General features: G+C 48.7%; 1 protein-coding gene across 19 annotated transcripts in view; it reads left to right on the top strand.

Moving 5' to 3' along the window:
• The window catches only part of PKNOX2 (PBX/knotted 1 homeobox 2), a 922,547-nt gene that overhangs the window by 575,848 nt on the left and 327,900 nt on the right, over positions 1-18,799 (top strand). For 2 of the 19 annotated variants that reach the window (XM_019494072.2, XM_059719786.1), the window contains exon 2: positions 12,886-12,963. The exons of the other annotated variants lie outside the window; for them this stretch is intronic. The gene's annotated coding sequence lies outside the window, so the exon portion shown is untranslated. The remainder of the gene's footprint in view (positions 1-12,885; positions 12,964-18,799) is intronic. 19 annotated transcript variants of the gene reach the window in all.

The raw sequence follows: 18,799 nt of genomic DNA, 5'->3' as shown, positions 1-18,799 counted from the left end.
ACTCTCAGTCCCCCAGCATCCCAGAGTGCTCTGCACCTCCCCAAAAGCCCCCCCCCCCACCCAAGGTAGGTGGGCAAGACTTGACTCAAGTTATCTGTTCCAACCAAGCAGAGAAGTGTGCTCTAGCATCCACCAGCTTCTGGCCTGAGCCAGGGCAGGTATGTGGCTGCATTTCTGAAATCAAAAGAGAATGTCTGTTCTCTTGCTTAGTGGTTCAGTCTACACAGCTTAGACTATCCTGTGAAGATTGAATTGATTCAGCCTTGGGATTTTTGACTGTCTGTACTTAGACATTGAGGCTGGTTTCCTGTGCAGCCAAGAGAGACAGAGAAATGTTGAGTCAGGATGAAGAGATGAGGATGTGCATCTCAGTGAGATGGATGCTGCTCTGGAAGGGAGCAGACCCTGGGTTGTAGCCTGGACCCTTGCTCTGAAGGAGGCAAAACCTGCTGCACCACTCTCCATCCATTTTATCTAATGACTATTGAATGAAAGGTGCAGTGGCTCCACTTCAAAAGGTGTGCTGGGGAAGGTGCTTAATGCATAACCTGGAAGGTGCTTAATGTGGGGGTGGGCAATTATTTTGACTGGGGGACTGCTTAACAAGTTTTGGTGAGCTGTTGAGGGGCGCAAGGGTATCCCCACCCCTTGACAGGTACCCTGCCCCGGTTGCCATCTTAGAACTGCAAGACATTCTCCTAAGCCAGGAGTGGGCAAAATGTGGCACGGGGGCCGGATGTGGCCCACCAGGCCATTCTATCTGGCCTGCAGGACCCCTAAAAATTTAGAAAATTAATATTTATCTGTCTCTGGCTGCCTGTCTTGCAGCCCTCAATGGTTTGTCAAAACTCAGTAAGTGGCCCTCTGCCCAAAATAATTGCCCACCCCTGTGACCTAACCTATTTCAAAAAGGATGTGGAGAAGCTTGAGATGGTGTAGAGGAGAGCCATGTGCATGATCAGAAGTCAGGAAAACAAACCTTATGATGACAGGCTGAGAGCCATGGGGCTCTTCAGCCTGGAAAAGCACAGGCTCAGGGGTGATCTGGTGGCCACCTATAAGTTTATCAGGGGTGCTCATCAGGATCTGGGGGAATGTCTGTTCACCAGAGTGCCCCAAGGGATGACAGGATCAAACGGTCACAAACTCTACCACGACTGATTCAGGCTGGACATAAGAAAAAACTTCTTCACTGTCCGAGACCCCAAGGTTTGGAATAGACTGCTGCCGGAGGCGGTTCAGGCACCCACTTTGAACACCTTCAAGATACATTTAGATGCTTATCTTGCTTTGATCCTATGATCCCTGCTGACTTCCTGCCCCTGGGGCAGGGGGCTGGACTCAATGATCCTCTGGGGTCCCTTCCAGCCCAAATGTCAATGAAATCTATGAACCCCTGACCTCTGCCACTGGAAGTCCCTCCACCTTGCCCTTGAAGTATTCCTTTTTGGGAGGGGGGTGGTTGCCATCTTGACACTGGAAAAAAACCCCCACTAATCAGATACTAAAACAATCAAACATCTACTCTAACTTATTTTAATTTTATTTTTAAACTATTTTTGTCCTGATTTATGTGTGTTGGGTGTAGTGTATCTAGAGACAATTGCATAATAGCTCAAAATACACTCTTACTCTTGTATATTTGTGTGGGAGAATAAAGGGTGTATGGGGGAGCTGTGTGGTTGGGGAGTGGGTGTGGGGTGTTTGTGTGCAGTGTGGGTATGGTGGGTGGGGTGCATGGGGAAGGGTGGGGGTGGGTGTGAAGCAGTGTGGGATATGTGGTTGGGGTGGGTTTGTGTGAGAGGAAATCATGTGCCATCAGGCTGGGATGGCTCTGTGCCTCCATGTGGTGCCCTTGGCACCCTGACCAGGAGAGACACATGGAGGCAGAGCCAGAGTTCCTCAAGCTCCATGGAGCGGGGCAATCACTAGCATCCCCCACCTCCCATTCTTACCTGAATTTCAATTCCGAGATGAGGGTGGGCTAGGGAACAGCCACAGGGTTGCCAGGGATGAAGCCTCTGTTAGCCAGAAGCTTCTGGTTGCCAGGCATCTTGTGCCTGCCAGTACCTTGTCGGCTTTCAGACAGCGACCCACTGGCATGTAATAATTGTTTAAATTTTATAGGGGCCCCACAGGCCAGATAAAATGGTCAGGTGGGTCAGATCTGGCTGTGGGCTGTGTTTTGCCCACCCTGGCTTAGTTTATAACTTGCAGCCTGGTGGTTAGAGCACGGTGCTGAGAAGTTGAAAGAGACTAATTCAAACTGCCACTGGGTGAGGGAAGCCCTGAAACTGGGGGTCTTCCACTTCGCTGGTGAACATGCTAACCATTCAGCTACTAGGTCTAAACTGTGGGAAGGCACTCCCCCTCCACCTGACACCTGCTAATCATGGGGTTTTATTTGACTATAATTTTGTGATTTATGCATGAACACTGGGTATGCATTTCTAGCCACATAGTACCCTGGCCAGTGTGTAACCTATAGCTCATGCTTAGTATATGGGAATAAGCTTATACATCCACATTGCCCAGGTAATAGAGGCTAACAGAATTGAAAACTGTGCGTTTAAGTCCCAGAAAGGCCATTTGTACCGATGGAGAACTGCCAGTTAGATGCAAAAAGGGTAATGGAATTCTGCTCATTGTTTCCCTCTAAACAACTGAAAGAGAGGTTTCTAATTCTTTCATTGTATGAGTGGAAGATTCAGTGAAAGCAGAGGAGCTAGGATGGCTATTTTCTATTTCTTGCATCACAGTAGACCCTAGAGACCTCAACTGTCTTTGTACTGGACTCTGTAGAAATAGTCTAGAAATGACACCAAGACCTGAATCTAAATTTTGGAATCAGTTTTACAAGGTGAGCGTAGAACATACTGAAGCAGAAGAAAGAAGACAAGCATGCCAATGACAGAGACAGGATGTATTAGCTATGTGTTTTCAGTTCTCAGATTTTGTCATTTTATTTTCCAGTGAGTAAGAGGGACAAGTGTGAAATACACTAAGAATGAGCTACTGAGGAAAGTTGCCTGGATCTAGTTACAGTTTTTAAAAACTCTATACAAAATATATGTAAGGAAAACATAGTTACACTCTGAACCCCCCCCCCCCCCCCCCCCGAAGTCATGAATCGCCAGTTAGGATTGCTTAACTCAGTTTCACTCATATTTCACAATGAATACAATATGGAGTTGTTCTATTTTTTCTCTTTTTTTTTTTTTTTTTTTTCCTGCCAATATGTAGCATCTTGAATGATGCTTTTCAAGTTTACACTAATTCCATTATCATATTGTGTTTCTCTATGGACTTCTGAATTTGATGTAACTTCCTTTTTCCTCTGCAGGATTTATGTTAATAATTTTCACATTGCACTTACAGTGCATAGTCTTGCTTAACTGCAGGCTTGAGGATAAGACATTGAATTGCAAAGTTAACTTAGCTAGAAACACCCTCTATGAGGCTTTCTATATCATGCAGGTTATATTTATTTAGTAGCTGGTTCTGTCAATGAATTAAATGCATATTTTTCATAAAACAGAGATCATTTTAATGGACTCTAAAGACATATCTCCACAGTCAAAAGACCACAACAGGGAGTGTGGCAATGAAGCACAGCATGTCTGCTCCACATGCACTAACCCTGCGTGAATGTAATATAGACACCCTTAGCATGGCTCTGGGCATGTGCCAGCAAGTGTGTCTAAGTATTTATGGTGCACTGTGGGTAAGTATATTACATCCTTGATTGTAGCAAGAGTGGAATGGATATACTATGTTTCACCAAGATGCTCCTTAATGTCACCTCTTGATGGTGTAAACTAGGGGTGGGAAATTCTTTGGGCTCTATGGCCACATAGGGTGCTTTGATTAGTTATCACTGGCTGGGTCAGCACCTGCATCCCCCAAAACCTCTCACCAAAACTCTCTATGGGCCTGTGGGCAGGCAGGGAGCAGTGTGCAGGAGTGGGAGGGGTGAGTGAGGTGGGGATCACAGGGCTGGGTGGTGGGGTGGTGACAGGTCTGGCCTGGAGCCCAGGAGCCTGCTGTGGGTGAGGGGAAGGCAGGGGGTGCATGCATCAGAGCTTGCCTTGGTGGTGCAGTCTGCACTGCCCTCATGGCACTCCACAAGAGATTGAGTCATGCTCTACCAGTGCCTGCAGCCCAGCCAGGTACTGCTCTGTTCCCCGCACCTCCAGTGGTGGCTTGTGTTCCTGATCTTGCCCTTGCCATGCTGCACCACACCAGTGGGCAGGCAGTTTCCACCCCAGCATGCAGGGCTCCAGCTCGAGTGAAGGCAGCCAGGAGCTAAAACAGGAGCCCTGCATGCTGAGGCAGGAGCTTCCCAGCTGAAGCTGCTCAGCCACCTGCCTGGAATAGTGTGGTGCAGCACAGTGTGGCAGGGAAAGAAGTAGGTTCTCGTGGGATGTTCCCAGTGCAGCTGCAGCCAGCCAAGGGCTGCTCTGTGCCCTTGTCTCCAGCAGCAGCAGCTCCTCCTCCTACTTCTGCTGCTGTGCTGCACTGCTCCCAGTGCCCATGTGTGGCTCCAGCTTCAGCTCATGACTGCAGCAAGATAAGGAGTAGGAACTTCCACTGGGGACAGGGGGTGCAAAGCAGTACCTGGCTGCAGCTGCACTGAGAACAGCCTGCCAGAAGATTCACACACTGACCAGGGTCAGGCTGTGGGCACTGGTGGTAGTTCAGTGCAGCCTGCCCAGGAGTAGAAGGGTGGGGCTTGGCCCCATGCGGAGTGCTGCAGGGGCAGCCTTGGGCTGGATCGTTACCTGGCAGGATGGATCCAGCCCACAGGCCATATTTTGTCCACCTCTGAGGTAAACATTCCCTATTTATCTTGTATATAGATAGAATTACAGAATACTAAAAGATGTTGCCCATATATTTGTGTATAACTTCTGAAATATATATTAGGGATGTGTGAAGCTTAGGGTGCTGATTTGATTCAGAGGAGATTTGGCCTGATTCAGTGGCCGAATCTCTGAATTTGAATTGAATCAGGGGACCAGTAAAAAGGTCTGAATCGATTCAAAGCTCTCCAAATCAATTCGGAAAAGATTCGGAGAGCTTCAATGATTCAGGCAGTCCCTACCTGCTGCATCAGGGAGCTGTACCTGGAGTCAGAGCTGGTAAGTAAGGGGCAGGGGAGTGGGGGGCTGGAGCAGGGGGAAGGGGACCATGTGGGGGCCCCTGCCAGGCCCCATCCCCTGCTTGTTCTCCCAGCCCCCTTCCCCCCCCATAGCTGTCCCATCCGCCTCAGCTCCCAGTGCTTTAAAAAAAAGCCCCTACTCACTGGGTGCTGCTGGGTGGGGGGGGAGCAATCCCCACCCACTGCCCTGTGCTGCATGGGGGGCTCTACCAGGAGCCCCCCACCTGCCCCGCGCACCCAGGCTCTCCATGGCTGTGTCAGCTGCCCCAGCTCCAGCCCTTTAAGTAAAAAAATAAATAAATAAAAATGAAGCCCCCCCAGGCTCACCAGCTCCTGAGGCAGCCTAGGGGCTTCAGGGGGCTTGTGGAAGAGCTCCCCATGCAGCGCGAGGCAGTGGGAGGGGCAGCAGGGATCACCCCATGCTGGGCAGGATCTGGTGAGTCCACAGTTTGGCTTTTGTTTTTGTCTTTTTTTCCTTAAAGGGCTGGAGCTGGGCAGGCAGAGCAGCCATTGGGGGGGGCAGGGGATGGGACAGCAGGGATGGGCAAGGGGTGCTAATGCAAACCCCCCCATGCAGCTCATGGCAGTGGGGGGACAGCAGGGATTGCCCCTGCACTTGGCAGCAGTCAGTGAGTCAGGGCTTTTTCTTTTTCAAAGTGCTGGAAGCTGGGGTGGGTGGGACAGCCATTGCCAAGTCTGGGAGAGAAGGTGGGGGATGGCCCTGTGTGATTCAGAGATTCAGCAGCAGAATCTATTTGGAACAGGATTTGAATCACTGAATCAAATCGCCGTCCCCTGAATCGGCCAAATCCAAAGTGAATACTAGCCACTTTGCACAGGATTAATATATATCATATTGCATTACTTGAGAATTTGTACAAGAGCATGTAATTTAAGACAGTATCCTGTCACATATAGAAATCAAAGAAGTCATAGAGCAGCAGGGCTGGAAGGGACCTCCTTAGATCATTCAGTCCAACCCCCTACCTGAGGCAGGATCACCCCTATCCAAACCATCCTATAGCAATTCATTGTCTAACCTATTAGGAAAACTACACAGTCAACTATGAAATAACCACAAGACATAACACCCAAATCTGTTACAGGTAAAGCAGTGGCAAATATCCTGCTTCTGAAATTGTTGTTAAAATCACTTGAAACGTCCAAGGAAGAGGGCTTCCTGCTTCGCTACAGGAAAAGGCAAAAACCTCCACAGTCCATACCAATCTGACCATGGGATAAAATTACTTCTTGACCCCAATTATGGCAATTGGTCTGACCCTGAACCAGGGGACAATATCTTCTAGCCAGGAAGCTATGGGTTTCAGTCCCAAAAGGTACATTGCCACACCCCAGTCAAAATCTCCAGCTTTGGCTGCAGCTAGCACCTAATATTTCTGAGAAAGGCAAAACCTCCCTTCTCCTCCCCCTGACTCCTGACAACATATAGCAACAGGAGTGGAAACAAATTCCTTCCTGGCCCCTTGTGGCAGCGAAAAAAGCCCAGAAACATGGGAAATATCCATGGTAGAACATAGGCATATCTGCTTCAAGGTTATCCCTTGACCAGTGCTTGTTCAATCTCTTCTTGAACACCTCCAATGATGGAGATTCCACTACTTCTCTAGGCAATATATTCTGCTGCTTCACTGATTTAGAAGTTAAGAAGATTTTTTTTTTTTTTCCTGACATCTAATCTAAGCCTACTTTGCAGGTCCACTTGTACTGTTTGCAATTCCTGATTTCTGACTGTGCAATCTAAGCATTCTCTAAATATATTTTTCTTATAGATTTTCCATGTTTAAGAGAATAGATTAACCTCCCCCCCACAAAACTTATTAGAAGAAGGCCTATTATCCAGAATTTTGAAGGTTTGTTAAGACATAATAGACTTTGCATACACTTTTTATCTGAACATGTTTGTCTAGATTCCTATTAATTACTCTCAGTGCATTTTAAAGGACAGATAGGGGTGAGCTATGATGCTCTGCAACCCAGGACACATGCAGACAGGAATCACGTTTAAAAGAGAGAACCCACGCTTCCTCTGCTAAAAACAGGAAATCTGTGGTTTTCTCCATTTTTCTGCTGGAAACGGAAAACCCAGATCCCTGTTGATCAGAGAGGTAGTTAATTACATTAGTCTGAAATCAGGTAGAAGGCAAGGCAGAATGTCATCTTAGACTAATTCAAAAAGGCATAAACTTTCTGAAGCAAGAGCTTACTTGTTAGATGATATAAGTGGATCTGCAGGGATCAGGGGTTCTAAATAGAAAGCATTAATTTAAATATAAAAGAGATGAAAGGACAGAAGGGCACTGCTGATTGAAGTAAAAGCAGTGAACTGGGATCCTGGCTTTCTCTGATTAAAAATTGGGGATTTTATTTTTAGATTATTAAAAAATAACCCAAAATTCACACTTTTCCCTGATTTAAAATTAAACATATAACAATGGTGTTTCATTATAATTACATAAAAATGTAGATTTTGGGTTACTTTTTTAAATAAAAGAATAGTTTTTTTGTTTGTTTGTTTTTTTGTTTATTTGTTTTTACCAGAGAACCAGGATCCCTGGTGATTAAATAAATCACTTTGGGGAAGAGGAGCTATAAAAGCCAGTCCTGATAATGAGATAAGGATCTATTATCTCTGGTTAGACCATACTTAACATATGCAGTCTGTGGATGATTTCTTGGGTCTCTTCACAATTTTGCATTCCAGTAATTTTTTTTAGAGTTTTGTTGTTTAAGAACTGCTACTCTACAGGTCAGTGATTGAATATCCAGGGAGATTAAAATGTTTTGCCACAGGCTTTTATGTCTTTCTGGAAATCATGTCAGATTAGTGACCATTCATTCTTTCACATAGGTATTTCCCTGTCTGTCCAACACAGAGAGCAAAAGGGCACTGTAAAAATGTATATGATGTTGGTAGAGGAGCAGGTGAATTAAGCCTAGATGTTATAATCTGTGGGGTTTTTTGTACAGTGAAAAATAGGCACAGCTGACATCTGGGTCCAATGTAAAGTCTTGTGCTTTGAATGTAGGATTTAGGTAGTGTGTGGGAGGCACATCATTTTGAGACTGGGAAGCTGCTTGGGAGGCTAGGCCTGTCCTCCAGTGCTACATTGAGATGGTTGTCATTTTTCAGGAGATGCCTGGAGAGCATTAAAATGTGTCAGGTATTCAAGTTGGGGCTGTAGGTGATGACCAGAGGGACTGTCCTTATCACAGAGTTGGTACTGTATCAAGTCAGACTCTGACCCGATACAGTACCAAGTAGGGCTGTGTGAAGTTTTGCCAGCTGTTTTGTTTTGACATTGTCTTGACTTGTTTTGAGCTTGAAACAGCAAAATCAAAATGAAGTGAAAGGCTTTGAAATAGTCTTAAAACAAAATGAGGGCAGTCAAAATGTTTCAGAGGTTTTGAAATGTTTTGAGTTTTGAAGCTGAATGTGGGCATGGTTGCAGGGAAACAGAAAGTAAGGAGAGAGAGGGAGAAGATGGGGGAAGGACTGCTCTGATATTGACTGTGTAACTGGCCAGTGACTGATCCTTCCCTGAGGTCCCTTCCAATCCCAGTGCTCTGGGGGAGGGATGGGTAAACAGCATAAAAGCAGCATTGTTTGAACTGAGCTGCTTTCTGCCTTGGGGTCAGTTATTGAGCTGTGTCTTCCAGCAACTCAGCAACCTCAGACAACAAAGGGCATCATTCGTTTCCTGCTTGCTATCCTAGCAAGTGGGATTCATCGCAACATTTTGCTTTCTATACCCTTTTATTTTATTATTATATTCATTGATTCCTTTCAATGTATTCCTCCCCAAAAATTCTTTTTGTTTTTGTTAGTCTATTTTGATTCTTTTCCCCCAGAAAAGAAATCTGTGCTTTCTCTCACAGTGTGCATTCCATTTACTGTGCAAGGAAGCACAGCATATATTGCATATTATAATAGAGACTTTACACAAGAACATTTATATATCTTACATATATATATTTTACATACATACATTAATATATTTTATTTATTACATAGAGGCATTAATACATACCTACATTACACAAATACACATACATAAGCAACTTTCTACTATATTACATAAATCAGATTCCATTACAGATGAACACACAGATTTTTCAGCACACCAAGGCAAAGACACTATAAAACACATCATGGATCGTGTTGGAAAGGCAGCTGGCAAGCCTTCAGGGAGGGATGGAAGAGGGAGTAAAGGGAAAGCTGTAAGTCCCCTCCCCCCACCCCCGAAAAAAAATAACTGAGATGCAGCCTCTTTGCTAGAACAAGCAGGCATGAGGCTTCCACTAGTTCTACAGGCAGCAAGGAGAGGGGAGAAGTGCCAGTGCCACTGCGTGAGTCTGCATCCTCACCAAAAGTACCAGCCATAAACCCCCTGCCGCCACCACCATGGCAATAAGTAGCAACACCAACATGACAGTCTTCGCCCCCCCCCCCATTTCATTTCCCATGCTGAGCCTGCCAGTGCCAGAGAAAGAGCTGGATCTGAGTACCATAGCAAAGGAAATTCAGGGGAAGGAGGAGCAATTATCTGAGTTTGTGCCTTACACCTCTCAAGTTTCCCCTAGAGCCAGGTCTCCTTCCCCAGAAGGCACTTTGGAGAAAGTTGAGGTAGAGGGTGCAGAGGCAAGTAGCTCAGCTGAGTCCACTCCTGTTGCTGTGCCTCTTCCTGCTTAGGAGGGGGAAAAAGCAGTATCCACACATGCATCTACATCCCAAAAGTGAGTGGGTAGTGTGGTCTGGGATCATTCTGACCTGGCAAAAGATTCCACATATGCTATCTGTCTGCATTGCTGAGCCAAAATCAGCCACAGCAAGGGCACAAAATACATGAGCACCACAGGGATGCTGATGCATCTCTGCAGGCACCACCCCTTGCCCTTGCTCCTCCTCAGCCTGTCACCAGTGGGAGCGTGCCCAAAAAGAAGTCCCCCTCTCACTCCAAAGCTCCCGTTCCCCTGAAGCATAGGCAGGCCACCCTGGAACAGTGGGAGAAAGGCAGACAGAAAGCGGGGCACATTGCAAAGGTGAGTGAGATCACCCAGACCACTGGGGAGATGCTTGCTGTGAATGACCAGCACTTATCCTTCATTGAGTGGTCAGGGTCCAGGCAGCTCATGGCGCTCATGGCCCTATCATACCAAGTGCCAGCATGCACCACCTTTAGCAGGATGGCAGTGCCCTCCCTGTATGAGGCATGCTGTGGGTACTTGAGGGAGGATCTACTCAAGGCAGGTCCACAGGTACCCTTACACTTCACTTCGGACATCTGGAGCAGCCGAGGTGGAGATCACACCTACGTCTCCCTTACAGAGCACTGGTGTGACCAGTCAGGCTGTCAGTGGGCTCTCCTTCAAGTCGAGGTGATGGACGAGTCCCACATAACAACAGAGATCATGGGGGCTGTTAGACCCCAACTCCATGTGGCGCCCAATGACTAGAGAGATGACAATCCAATTGCCCATGTATCCTGTTACTCATTAGCCAGAGCAGGCAGGGAGCAAACACCAGCACACATTGGTCACAACAGCTTTATTCAGAATGGAGACCGCTTCGGACTAGCTCCCAAAAAAAACAACAAACCAGGGAGCCGTCTTGAAGAATAGTTTTTTTCACTCCACCTCCGTCCCTCTTTCTGTTCCACCCATTTGCCCTCCCATCTCAAGCTCCACCTCTGTTTACTGTCTGCTTCATTAGCATGGAATTACCTATGCATTTCGTTCATTTACATGCCTTCTTGCTATGAGTGCATATCTAAAACCTTGACTCCTGCTCTTCAGTCAATGGGCAGACTTTGACCAAAACCTGGAAGCTTCTGGAGGCTTCTTCACCAATCACCATTTACCTTTTTGCATATGTTCATTTCAGATTCTGTTATGAATGATGTGTTGTTTTTCAAATTTCAGTCTGTTTTTCTGTCCCATGTTGTACCATCTTCCACATTCCTAAAACTTTACTTCATTCACAGCATGCAAATGCACACAGTTTCACTTGCTGCTTTTTCCTCAGAAAATGGTTGACACAGTTAAGATGGTTACTTAGCATAAGCAAATGGCTGGCTTAGATATCATTCTGCCTTGTGGTCAGCTTTTTCTTTTGATCACCTTGTGCTTTTGCTACGCCACAGGTTAAAGCCTTGTTCCAGCTGCAGATTCAATGCTCCCCAAAAATCCACATAGTGTCACCCTAACAGGGGCCATGTACCGCTTGGTGCAGGGGCAGCTTTTTGGGCAGGGTGAGCTCACCTGTGGGTTCATGGTCACTTGCAATGGAGCCAATATGGTGAAGGTGGTCCATGATGCCAACTTTGTTGGCATCCACTCTCTGGCTCACAAGCTGCACCTCTTAGTCAGGGATGCCTTAGATGGGTACAGGGCTGCTGCTGATGGTACCAGAACCACCGGCAAGCTCATTTCCAAGTGCAGGAAGGTGGCAGGCTACTTGCACTGGAGCATCAAGGGGGGCAAGATGCTGTGGGACAAACAGACAGAGCTGAACATCTCACAGCACAAAATCATGCAGGATGTGGAGACTTGGTGGAACGCCACATATCTGATGCTCAAAAGCCTGGTGGAGCAACAGAACAGATTGGGGATATTAGGATCAGTGGCCCCCTGAACAGAGCTGAGGGGGGGTACCATCTCCCAGATCTTAGTGGTCCTCAAGCCCTTCCTCGAGGCCACCAAGACCCTTAGCGCTGGCGAAGTTCTCCTCAGCCAGTTGATCCCTGTAGTGAGGGAACTTCAGAACCAAATGGAGAAGTTTCAGGGGATCAATGTTCCTGGCTGGGGCAAGCCTCTGTCACCAGATATGCAGGCACTGGTGAGGTGGCTGAAGGAGGGCATCAGGAACTGGCTTGATCCCTTGCAGTCCAATACAGTCCATGTGATGGCTACCATGTGTAACCTGAGGGTAAAGGGGAGCATATGCAGCATCGAAGTCTGAATCAGTGGACAGAGGTGCCGATGAAAAGAGTCAGGGAGGCAGAACGGTGGAGGTGGGGGGGATGCGGAAAATGGGAATCCACTAGCCAGTCTCCCATGGCAGTACACCATCTACTGACCAGTCTCCTCCTCCACCACAGGCACTGCCAATGTGGGCTAAGGGCATGGCTTCTATGGTGGGGTTCAGAGGCAACAGACCCCACCATAAGGAAGGTAGTGCTTAGGCCTTGGTGTCTGCCTATCTCACCGAGGATGTGGAGCTACTGCTGTGCAACTCCTTGGCCTACTGGGCAAGCCACAGCCAGATGTCACTGGATCTGTCATGGTTTCCCAGAAACAAATGTCCTGTCCACCGACCAGTGTTTCAAGCGAGAGTGTGTTCAGCATTGCTTGTGATGTAGTGACACCCCACCACAACTCCTTGGATTCTGGCTTGGTAGACGAGCTAGTGTTCCTCAAGGCGAACCTCCTGCTACTGGGGTTCCCCAAGCTCCAGATGCAGATGGAGTGAATGCCACCCTCCTCACTCCATACACACCTATTTCCTATTTTTCATTTTTTAAAAACCATTTAATGCCCCGCTGTCAGACCTGGAGTCAGCAGTCACTGCATCAGCAGCCAGCAGGGGAAGAACACATCCCTGCTGAGCTTTTCTGCCAGGATGAACTTGGAGGTATGAGCTGGGGCTATGGGGAAGGAAGAGGCCCCAAGTCCTGGGCATGACCACTAAAACTGCATTCTTCCAGGGTCGAGAGGCTTGGTGGGAATGCCAGTGGCACAGCAGCCCCAGGAAATGCCAGGACTGAGGATCTCCCTGGTGAAAGGTGGGTAGGAGGCACCATCACCTCCAGCCAGCACATGCATGCATACAGTCCTGGCTAGGGAAAGCTAAGACCCATCACATCCCTGACAGGCCTAAGGCTTGCTGGTTGCAGTGGAGCTGTGGGGCTCCAAGTGAGCTCAGCTTAACTGCCTGGGATGCCAGCTTTCATGTTGAAAAACCCTTGTCAGGCTGAGGAAGCACTTTCAGTTGGGTGGGTGTGTGGGTGTGTGTGTGTGTGTGGGTGTGTATGTGTGCGCGCGCGCGCTTTTCCTGGATGGAAGGAATACTAAAGAAGCCAGAGGCTGGCATGCAATGCAGGCAAGAAAGTCAGTTAGTGAAAATGGAAATGGAGGGATCAGGGAGTGAGGGACAGGCTTGGGGGGTGGGGGGGAATGGGGGTGTAGCAGGTAAAAGTACAGAGGTACCTGGGGAGTCAGATGTCTGGCAGGTTGTAGCGTTTCAGAATTCCAATGTCTATATTGAGTCCATGAGTTTCTGTACCTAGGAGGTTGATGAAGTGCAGTTCTTAGGCTCATCTGTGGAAAGTGGTTTGTCAGAAACCCTTGCACCTATCTTCTTTAAACTTGGTAGGCTTTGTGCCCGTAGCAGGGGCTACCATGTCTGCTGTTTTCATGCCCCTATGCCTTCACACTTGCAAATGACATCAGTTTTGCTTTCACAACTTTGAGGTACAGTTTCCCAGAAACCCCTGCACCTACCTTCTTGAAACGTGACAGGCTTTGTGGCCTGAGCAGGGAGTATCATTCCTGCTGCTTTCATTGAAATGAGGCAAGAAATGACAAAGTTATAGGCAGTTTTGTTATCCCCCATTATAATCTATGGGCAAAATGTCAAAACAGCGTCAAAACAATGAAACAGTTTCAATGAAATGAAATGGAACAGTGCTTCGAAATGAAATGAAGTCTCAAAAGAAAACACTGTCCCATTGAAATGGTGAAACGGAAGTCGAAACAAAACGGTGCTGTTTCACACAGCCCTAGTACCAACCCTGTGATGGTTGGCCATCAAAGAGAACATTCCGGTTTTCCAATACTCTGTCCTCTATTGATACAAAACCTGATACCTTTATGTCCTCTATTTTTCTCTTGACGACAGACAAAAATAGAGGACATAAATGTGGATTTTGTATCAATAGAGGACAGAGGACAACCAGACTGTCCTCTATGATGACCACCCTAGGTCAGAGTGAGATCTGAGTCTGGCTTTCTTGGCTGGAATAGCTACAATGTTGTGGTTATATTGTGTGCAAAAGAATTCCTGCATCCTAGTTAATGGGATACCACAAGTGTAAGCAAGCTTCTGCCTATCTAAATTAGTTAGTATATAAGGTGCCATTTTTCCCTGCCTTTTCTATTCCTTCTATCTGATTCAATTCAGTCTTTCAAGTCATGTTAACATAATGTTTCTTTAGTGACTTTTAGCATTAGTCTAATATCACTGGGTTATTAATTCTAATTGGTTATGAGAATTCTCTCTTTTATGAGAGAACTAATTTGGATAGGATCATTTGATTAATGCACATTGAAACTTTTATATATTGAGAGCACTGTACTATCTCCATGCAAGAGGCTTCTAGGTCTTTCACCGTTTTCTAATGTGTTGCCTAGAAGGAAAAGAATTGAGCCAATCTGCTCAAGGCCCATGGAAATTTTGTGCCAGTTTCAGGAAGAAAGGCCAGGTCCCTAAGATGATATTAAAGCAGGAGAGGGAAAAATACAGCCCACAGGCCAGTTCTGACCCAGAGACTGCCTGGATCCAGCCTACAGCTGCCCCCTCAGTGCTCCACACGGGTCTGAACTTCACCTGCACTTGCTGGGACAGCCTGTGCCATGCTCCCACTGGCCCAGGCCTGGGCCATTGTGCACAGCTTTTGACAGGGCCATTCTCAGTGTAGCTCCAGCCATCTGGGTGCTGCTCTGCTCCCCTCACCTCCAACCAGACCCACCCAACTGAAGCTTCCTGCTCACCTGCCCAGAGTAGCACAGCAAAGGCAGGAGTAGAAGTAGGAGGAGACACTGCTGGAAGTGAGGGAAAGCAGAGCAGCACCCAGGTGGTGGCAGCGCACTGAAAACAGCCCCACTGGAAGCTGCACACACTGGCTGAGGTCTGGGTCAGTGATGCTGTTTTGTTCCCCTTACCTCCAGCTGCACTTGCTGTTCCAGATCCTGCTCCTGCTGCACCACTCCAGGTGGGCAGCAGGGAAGCTTCAGCTGGGCAGATTCTGCCCAGTGCATGGAACTCCAGCTCTAGTTCCTGGCTGCCTTCCACCCACCCACAGATGGCTGCTCTTCACGCTGGGCGAGTGAAGTGGGTGAAAGGCAGCTGGCAGCTAGAACCCAAGCTAGAAGGTAGAAGAGCTAGAAGGTAGAAGCCACCAGACTGAAGCTCCCCCACACCACCACCACCTAGAGCAGTGTGACAGAAGGAGCAGGAGCAGCAGCCACAGTTGGAGGCAAGGGGAGCAGAACAGCCCTGGCACTTTGGACCCTAGTCAGAACAGGCAACTTTCAGTGGAGATGTTCCCAGTACAGGTGCTGCTGTGCTCTCCTCACCTCCCAGTGGCAATGTGAGCCCAGCTGGCTGCAGCCGCACTGGGAACAGCCCCATCAGAAGCTGCATGCTGGCCAGGGTCTGGGCTGGGGCTGGTGGGTGTAGGTGAGAGCATGGCACTGGCTGCTCTTGGTGGGGCTTGGCCCCATGCAGAGTGCCACGGGGCAGCCACCAGCCTGGTGAGCTCTACCACATGTGCCTCCCCCTCCCTCCCCTCACTGCCAGCTGGCTCCCAAGCAGTGCCCCACTCCACACACACCCATACATCCCTCCACCACCTCCCCATCCCCATAGTCAGGTTGTGCAGGGAGCAGATCACGCCTGTCCCACTCGTGAACACTGCTTCCTGTGCACCCAGAGCCCCATAGGTAGTTTTGGTGAGTTGTTGGGGTGGGGAGGGGGTGCTGATCTGGCCTGTGACAGCTTATCAAAACTCCCTAAGTGTCCCTCAGACCCAAATAATTGCCTACCAGCTCCTTTCATGCAAATCCCTCAATGTTTCTATGCTTAATTAGATATACTGTAAAACTTTCCTAATAAAACTTCCCTGCTTTGTAAAGAATCTTAGCATCTACAGAAGAAATATTGCACAATGTGTAAAATATCAATATAAAACATCTTTTTCAGAAGGGGTAGCTTCACTTTGGGAAGATTGAATGCCTTAGTTTCACAGTCATGGGACATAATGGTAGAAGCCAGGGGCAGGCAATTATTTTGGGCGGAGGGCCTCTTACCCAGATTTGGCAAGCTGTTGAGGGCTGCATGGGTAACCCCTCCCCTTGACAGTTACCCTTCCCCCTGGTCACCATCTTGTGACCAATGTCCCAATGTCTTGGGACCGATGTCTGATGGCCAGCACCGGTGGGGCCCAGAGTGGGGCACAGGCTGGCAGGGGTCTGCGGACCCATGCTGGGCTGCACCAGCAGGAAGAGGGGGGAGCTGGCCTGGCTCCATAGAGCCCCTGCCAGCTGGGACCCTGTACCCCTGCCGCCCTGCTCTGGGCCTCGCTGGTGCTGGACCCGGGGCAATGGTGTTGGCCCCATGCACCCACTCACTCCCAGTGCCCCCCCAGCCCCACGGTACAAGTGGGGGGCAGCATGCAGTCCTGACCCCGTGCTCACTGGCAGGTAATGAACTGGTGCGGAGTGAGAAGAAGAGCAGCCCCTCGCCCACCCTGTGGCCAGTGCTCCCTGCTGCAGCCACTCGCAGCCCATGTGGGGCTGTCCTGAGCAGGCACAGGCAGCCCCACGTGGGCTGTAAGTGGCTGCAGCATGGGGCGCTGGCCACGGGGCGGGAGAGGGGCCACTTCCCCCCCCCCCCCCCCCCCCCCACACACACACACACACTCAGCACCAGCTTGTAACCTGCCCCCGCTGCCAGCCTGGGCCCCGTGTTGGCTCCGGGCTTGCCCATCAGGGCTGCACTGCACTGACAGCAGCTGCAGGTCCCCCCACTTGCCATGCCAGGCAGTGTGTACCACCACTGCCTCTGGGCTGCCCAGCACATGAGCTCCGGGTGGGCAGCAGCAGCAAACACTGCCCAGCATGCAAGCGGCAGGGGGGGCACAGCTGCTTCCGCCATGGCACAGCCCCAACTGACGAGCCCAGAGTGGGGGTGAAATTTCTTGCTATTTCCTGTATAGGAAGGGTAGGAGACTAATACTGTCAAATTGTCATTTACTCACCATGCTACCAATCGCTTTGTCAATGAGTAGCTTTAAAGACAACTATTTTAATTTTTTCTTCCAGATCATTGATAAAAAAAAATATTAAATATCACTGGTCTGAGAACCTCTCCTGGGACTTTTTTGGGAACAGCCTTACTAGATTATTATTCCACGTTAATAGTTAGTTTGGGGGCTACACTAGTTAGCCAGCTTTTATTCCATTTAATTTCTGCTACATCCAGAATTGCATTCCACTTTAGAATGCTTAATACTATTTTTAACAGTTTTAATGTATATATGTATAATCAAATATTATTTTTAACCAGTTTTGGAGTGGGCTTCATTATTTTTTATTATAAGGGCTTCATTATTATTTCCTTGATAACTGGCTCCGTGATCTTTTCAGGTATCAAGGTCAGGTTGATTGGTTTATAATTGAATTCATCTAGTGTCTCTAAGTGATTCCTAATCTGTTTTTCTGTTACTCTAGGCCAAGGGTGGACAAAATATGGCCCACAGCCTGGATTCAGCCCACCAATTGATTGTATCCAGCCTGCACCTGCTCTGTGGTGCTCCACATGGGGGCAAGCCCTGCATCTTCCTGCCCAGAGCAGCTCACCCCACACTCCTACCCATGCCTGCCCCATGACTACCAACTGCACCACCCTGGCCCCAGTCCCTGCCCTGGCCTTAACCCTGGCCAGCGCACATAGCTTCCCAGTAGGGCTGCTTTCGCCACTGCTGCAGCCATCTGGGGACTTCTCAGCTCTTCCCACCTCCAGCAGCTCCTCCTGTTCCTTCTCCTGTGCCTGCTATGACACTTCAGGTGTGGTGCGGGGAGGGGGAGCTGCAGCTGGATGGCTCCTGTCCCCCTGTATGTGGGGCTCTATTCCCAGTTCCTGGCTGCTTTCTATAGATTCTGTCTCCCCAATGCTATGAGCAGTAGCGGTGTGTGAAACAGGCTATATTCAATTCTGATTCAGCCCAAATCAGGTACAGTGATTTGATTTGATTCTGAATCTGAAGATTCAAAATGGATTCAGAAAATCAGCGATTCAACCATAGCTATGGTTTTAAATGTTTTTTCTCTGTACTTTAAGATACCAGGCACTGCTTGTGAATGCTGTGATGCTGGGGCAGATTGAGTGTCCCACAGAAGTGTGTGTGTGTGTGGCGGGGGGGGGGGGAATTACTTCAGGCCCACTTCCAGGTTTGCCACCAAACAGCTATGGTCCACTCTTCTGGGTCCGCTGGGGAGCACGCGGGGCCCCGCCCCTACACGTCCCCTGGCTTGGCAATCAGCTGCAGGGGGGACCCCAGGTGCCCCCCCCCCCCCAACCCAGGAGGCATCATCCACTGAGCCAGGAGGGTGCGGGGGGGGGGCATGCTCCCACTTGGACCTGGAAGTGGACATCTAGGTCTGCTAGCAAGCATGCTTTGGAGCCCCCCGCGCTGCTGTGGGACACTCCATCCACCCCAGCATTGCAGCATTGACAAGCTGCCTGGTACCTTGAGGCATGTAGAAAAAACATTTAAAACTGTGTCTATTACTGACTTGCCAAATCTTTCTGAATCTCTCTGAATTGATTCGCAGGAGTCT

Source organism: Alligator mississippiensis, chromosome 16 (assembly GCF_030867095.1).
Source record: "Alligator mississippiensis isolate rAllMis1 chromosome 16, rAllMis1, whole genome shotgun sequence".
Taxonomy (NCBI): domain Eukaryota; kingdom Metazoa; phylum Chordata; order Crocodylia; family Alligatoridae; genus Alligator; species Alligator mississippiensis.
This window is presented reverse-complemented; position numbering and strand designations above follow the sequence as displayed.